A 7,110-nucleotide genomic window follows, 5' to 3' on the forward strand; every position below is an offset into this window, starting at 1 on the left:
GAATTATTCTCTCATTGGCTACAACCAAGATTGCTACTTGCAACAACTGAACATAAAAATATCTTTTTAAATGGTGACCTTAAAGAGAAAGTCTACATAGAAATCCCACTTGGTTTTGAAAAAATTATGGCAAAGAATCAGGTTTGCAAACTCAAGACATCGTTGTATGCCTTTAAACTATCTCCCCGAGCTTGATTTGACATATTCACAAAGGTTGTTTTGAAGCTAGGTTACATATAGGGTCTATCTAATCATACTCTGTTTGTTAAGAAATCTCACGCTAGGAAAATTGCTATATTAATAGTTTATGTCGATGATATTATTCTATTTGGAAATGATGTGGGGGAATTACAGAATTTGAAGAAATGTTTCTCAAAAAAGTTTAAAGTTAAAGATCTTGAAAATCATAAATATTTCTTTGGAGTGGCTAGATCAAGAAAGGATATTGTTGTTTCTCAAAGGAACTATATCTAGATCTTCTTAAGGAGACCGACATGCTTGGATGCAAACCTATTGATATTCCTATGGACAGTTAGAAGAAACTTGGCATCGAGAAAGAAAGTACATCTGTAAATAGTGGGAGATATCAGAGACTTGTTGGACGTCTAATCTATCTTTCACATATTTGGCCAGATATTGGTTTTGCAGTGAGTGTTGTAAGTCAATTCATACACAGTCCTACAAAAGAACACATGGAAGGATCATAAAGATGATACCAAGGAAAGGCTTATTCTTTAAAAAGATATAGAATAGTGAAAATGAAATGTATTCAAATGCAGATTGGGCAGGAAATATCATTGACAAACGATCAATTTCTAGGAAATGTTCTTCTGTCTAGGATAATCTTGTTGCCTGGAGAGTAAGCAACAATTTGTAGTAGCCAAAAGTGGTGTAGAAGTTGAGTACAGAGCACTGGCATAGGGAATTTGTGAAGGAATTTGGATAAAAAGAGTTCTTAGCGAACTGAGACAAATGAGTTCATCTACTATTATGATGATGTGTGATAATCAGGTAGCTATCAGCATAGTTAAGAATCTTGTGTATCATGATAGACTAGACATGTTGAAATTGATAGACACTTCATTACAGAGAAGGTAACTAGTGAGACTGTTATATTGAAATACATCTCTATCAAACAACAAACTGTAGACATCATCACCAAAGCTCTACCTAGACCTAACTTTGAAGACTTAATTTGTAAGCTTGGATTATATGATATATATTCTTCAGCTTGATAGGGAGTGTTGAATATTTGAAAGTCAAAATTAGGGAATTTATTTTAGGAAAGTAATTTTAGGAATACAAGGAAAGACTGATTGTGATCTTCTCTATGATTCTATTTCCTAATTAGTGAATTTATTTTAGATAAGTATTTTTAGAAATAAAATGAGAGATCGTTTGTGATCTTCTCCTATGATTCTATTTCCTAAATTTAGTAAATAATTATTCTCTAATAATTTTGATTCCTAAAATTTAAGAAAGAATTAAACTAGTTAATTATTTCCTTTATTAGACACTTCTTAGTATATATGTAGATGTTGTACTGATTTTTTATCAAGAAGAATAAAAAATAAGAAATTCTTCACATATGATATTTTGTTTTGTTGTAGATCAAAACATCATCTAAGCATACAAAAAGGGAATTTTTGTTTGCAAGTTTTTAGGATACAAGGGCACTTCACATAAAAGTATAAATTAAATTTGTCTAATCTGAACAAATTTGGAATGCACCAAAAAATGAACTAGTGATTGTATTCTAAAATCCTCAAAAAATTACTTTACATATGCTTTTTACTCAACCTAACACTTGAAATTTAAAACCCTGCATTTCATATGCAACACACTCCTAATACACTCAACAAACAACCCCTTAATAAAAGATAGTAGAGCATGATTCATAATCCTCATAAAAATATGAGGTTCATTAGTCAAATCCAAAATGCATCACTAACTACTCATACAATCCATCTTTAATTAAATATATATATTTCATCTATCACCATCTCCCATTTTCACTTGATGATAACCACTCATGTTGATTCTTAAAAAGATCAAATCATAAATCATCATATCCAAGCAATGGAAGCTAAGGTAATTGTGCATAAAAATTGAAAAAAAAAGTAAAAAAAAAAAGAAAATTAAATTAAAAATGAATGTATCTTAAGTGATGCATTGCTCCTATGAGTGGTGTTTTTTATTAAAATAGAGTAAAAGATCAAAATAGTCCCCTGATAATTGATAAATGTTTAATTTAATCCTACAATTTCTTATTATCTCATTTTAGTCCCTCGGCTATTAGATATTGTTTAATGTGGTTCCTCTCTTAAATTTTCCGTTCAAATTAATGAAAGAAGCCCACAAGCATTCGATTTTTTTTGGGGTATTTTAGGAAAATACTTCTTAATTTAATCCCCACCTTCCCGCTATAATTTCTTAGAGACCGAACAGGAGATTGAATGGTGCAAGGGAAAAGACCTGCAACTGCGAGTAAGGCGTCGCGCATCGAGACGACACGCACGCACTGCGAGCAAGACAGGAGAGGCTGCGAGCAAGACGATGAACCACCGAGAGCAAAAGCTAGAGGAGATGATGAGCAATTTGTATCTCACGATAGCTAGAGACGTAAACCACGAGCGGTAGCCAGATACAAAGATGGAGACTATTGCGAGCTACCGCGAGTGATCACCATGTGATTTGACACTAAGAGACGGAGATGACAAGCACTTTGCGACATCCACAAGGAGACGAAGGCATAGTTAATGCTAGGTTTGATTAACTTCTTAATATTGTTCGTTCATATGATTAATGTTAGGAACTATTCATTCACGGTATTAAATCTTAGCCGTCCCTTGGCTCTTGATCCAATGGCTAGCATGGGGATTCATGGGAGGCTCACTTGGATCATATTATTAAATCTCAACCATCCATTAGCCCTTGATCCCACAACCAGCATGGGGATCCGGCTCACCTAGATCACGTCGATCTTCTATATTTGGGTGGCTAATTTAGGAATGATTATATTAAGGCAATTAAGCATGATTTTGTAGTTATTTGTTTCTTTATTAAGACATCATGTATAGAACTATAAATATGGATAATTTTGTATAATAAAATTAAACATTTTCCCTCTACCATTATCTGAATATAACATGGTACAGAGCCAGATTCCCACCACCGGCCTTCATTGCCAGAATTATGAGGAATATTGGTCCCTTCCACCGGCCTTCATTGTCGGAATCGCTAGGATATAAGAATCGGAGGAAGCGAAGAGGAGTAAGCAGCCTTCATTGCCGTTGGAGATCGAATGAGAGTCGAGCGATCAAAATAGCTCATGCCCTCTGTTTCGTGCTTGTGGCCTGAAGAAGCGAAGAGGTGAGTCTCTCATGCATGTAAGACTGAGGACAGATCGAGCAGAAGGGCTCCTTGCGTGCATCTTAGGCGGAACCGAGCGGATCCAAGCGAAAACCTCCTCTCGCATATGTGTGACTGCACCATATGAGAAATTCTACCTCCTACAAATGGCACCATCGGGCTCGATCTTCAATCCTGCATGTGACATCCAAAGTCGACCAAGCAAAAGCTTGAAAAGTCGAGCGCATGACCTCCTTTTGCATGTGTCTAGACAGTGGCCAAGACCTCCTCCTGAGACCAGCAGCATCGGGCTTAGTCTTCATCCTTGCGTGCGATCGAGAGAGGAGTGGCATTCATTTTGGTCATCTGCTTTGTGTGTCTCTTCCTGGAAGCAAGCGAAGAGAAGCAAGCAGAAACCCTTGTACGTGCGAAGGAGACCGAGCCCCTGTGCATGCGTTCTTACCTACGCGGAAACAGAACTGAGTGTCGGGAGGAGTCGTGCAAGAGCTTTTTCTGTGTTAGTACCTGGGAAGAGCCGAAAGCTTGGATCAGTGGTCTTGGGCGCGTTTGCAAGAGGCCGAGAGCTTGGAGCCCTTATTGTCATACCTGCGGCCTCTCTCGTACACATCTATGCAAATGTCGCTTGATGATTTAATGTTGGAGGATGGGGTCAAAGACATCGGGAATAAGCTAGCATCTCCTCCATTTAATTTACTTCAGCTTATGCTACTTCTTGATAAAGCTAAAAATTTATTTTCAAGAATGGAACAATCTCCATATACTTCAATGTTGACTACTATTCAGTCTACTATGAAGGCATTGATTGCCAAGGGGCACTCATACATGGATGTGAAGGTTTTCATTGAATCTTATATTAGTGAAATAACAAGAATAATAACGCCAGATGCTCCATATCATGATGATATAATGAAGGAGATATTGGGCTGATTGTTGGAGCTTTCAAGAATTTAGATGAGATGTTAATCTGTTCATTTCTGAAGAAACTTTCAATACTTAAAACTATTGCAAAGGTCTGATCTTGTGTTTTGATGTTAGATCTTGATTATGATGATTGATATTGGAAATGTTTCAGCATTTCATGAAGATAAAAAAGGTCAAAGCATTCTAATGTTGTATTCTCGTCAATGGAGACTATCATGAATTTGTAGGCACCACAAAGAAGGGAAAAGAAAAGAATGAGATTCAAAATATAAATTTTAATAAAAAATTGAAAAGAAGTAACTATGAAGTTGACTATAGGGATCTCAATGATTATGCTAGTGTTCATAGTGGTAACGAAAATATGATCACACAAGATGATCAGTTTTCATTCCAATGTATGATTGTCAGAAGCAGAAGTTTGAAGTTGGAATATTATTCAGTAGCAAGGAAGAATTTAAAGACTTTGTCGAAAATTGGTCAATTGCCAGTGGAAAAGCAATAAAGTTCTACAAAAATGACAAAAGAAGGTTTAGAGTTATTTGTAGGAAGCTTAATTGTCCTTTTCTCCTCTACATCTCAAAGCATGAAGGCATTCATTCATGACAGGTTAGGTCATTGGAAGAGCATACATGTTCATGGACCTATCATAATAAAACTTTGACATCAACAATTCTAGCAAAAAAAATTGTGAACAAAGTTAGTATTAATCCACATTGCAAGAAATTTTTTTTCCGAAGAAAAGTAATTGATGAGTTGAAGTTGCATGTATCAAAGTCACAAGCAATGAAGGTTGTTTGCAAAGCTTGAAATCTGGTGCACATGAAGTATGAAGATCAGTTCAATAAGATTTGGGGTTACAGCTTAAAAATCCTAAGAACAAATCTAGGTACAACAATATCATGATAACCACAAGAGATGTCGTTCTACAAGGCCAAAAAACATTTATGAGAATGTATGTTTGTTTTGACACTTATAAAAGATGTTTCCTCAAAGGTTGCGGGCCAATTATTGGAGTTGATGGATGCTTCTTAAAGAGTCCACAGGATGGTAAGCTACTAAGACCTATTATTTTAGATAGGAGCAATAACATTTTTCCAATAGCATGGACAGTTGTAGAAAATGAATCAAAAAGTAGTTGAGAATGGTTCTTGGAATTGTTGGAAAGAGATTTACACATTGTCGAAAATCAAACGAAGTTCACATTCATATCAGATAAACAAAAGGATTTAGTTCCTGCCTTTGAAATTATATTGCCAAATGTTACAAATAGATTTTGTATTTGTCATCTACACCAAAATTTTAAATTTGCGAGGTTCAAATGTATTGGAATTAAAAATACTTTATAAGCAGCTGCTAAAAATACTACAATTAATCAATTTATATGCAATATGGAGGAGTTGGCGAAACTGGATATACATGCATACAAATAGCTGACTGAAAAGCACCAAGGAGCATGGTCACGAATCACGATCACATTTTTCATGCATCTCAAAGTGTGATACGTTTCTTAATAACATGTGCGAATGCTTCAATGCTATCATTCTTGAAGTAAGATAGGAACCCATCTGATGCGGGCCACCGCCGACGCCGACCGGCAGAGGGAGGGCCGGCTACCCCGCGGCGCGCGGAAGCAGCCGGAACGGGCGCCGCGCCGTTCGATCCGCCGAAGCAGAGACGCGGGAGGGGGACGCGGAACGGGACGGGGCCGATCGGCTTGAGCGGAACCGGTCCATTTCTGGACCGGTTTGGCTCAGGTCTAGCCTGAGCTGGGCGGTTCAGTTTGGGCAGCCCACTAGTGGGTTTGGTTGGGTCTTTTGCTTGCTATAAGTACGGATTAAGGGGGGATTTCTACGTTTATGCAAGATTTGAGTTTTCTCTTAGCCTCCTTAGTTTCTTTCTCTTGTTTTTCTAAGGTTTGTAGTGGGAGACCTTGTCCTTCTCGAAGTGGACAAATTGTATCTTGTTTTCCCTTGGATTTTGAATGCAAAGGTTTTGGTTCTTCATCTCATCCCTCTTGTGTTGATTTTTTCCTTGATTTGGAGGAGAAATCTTTTCTTTGAAGGAGAATTAGGGCAAACCCAAACTTGGGAACCCTAGGGCGTATCACCATCATCTCCATGTTTGAGAGCATCAGAAATTTAGTGATGAGTCGGATGCAATAGAAGGAGACATCATTGAGGTGGAATGAGAAGTTCTGCCCAAGGATTCGTGAAGCACTTGCAAAGAATTTGTATGATGTTGGGCGTTGCATTAGAGTGAAAGCTGGTGATGACAATTACCAAATTACTACAATGCAAGGGGTACAATATAGCATTGACTTGGATTCCATGTCCTGTGGTTGTAGTGCCTTGTCTTCATGCATGTGCTACAATCAATATGGGGGAACTTCTTCATGAGGATTTTGTGCTCAACTACTATTTGTGGACAATTATAAGAGAATTTATGAGTTCAACATTATACCTATTAATGATCCTGACCAGTAGTTTAGAAGCAAAAGAGCATTTTCATTGCCCGCCAAGATACAATAAAACTAAGAGGGGTCGCCCACCAAATATGAGAAGAAGAGGTGCAGATGAGCAAGTACATAACTCACAAAAAAAGTTTAAGTAGTAAAAGTTGCGGTAAGAAAAAAGGAAAAAATAAAGAAACTCTTCCCACTCAAACAGTTTAAGTAGAGGTTGACCTACAATTTAAACTAAATTCACACAACATGAATGACTTAGTAAGTGAAGATATTGCGCATTTATGTTTGATTTAAATTATTAAGAAATGAACTAACATTTTTTTTTATTTGTTTCTTCGCTCTAGTCAACATAT

The sequence above is a fragment of the Dendrobium catenatum genome, unplaced genomic scaffold (genome assembly GCF_001605985.2).
Source record: "Dendrobium catenatum unplaced genomic scaffold, ASM160598v2 original_scaffold_285563, whole genome shotgun sequence".
NCBI lineage: Eukaryota > Viridiplantae > Streptophyta > Magnoliopsida > Asparagales > Orchidaceae > Dendrobium > Dendrobium catenatum.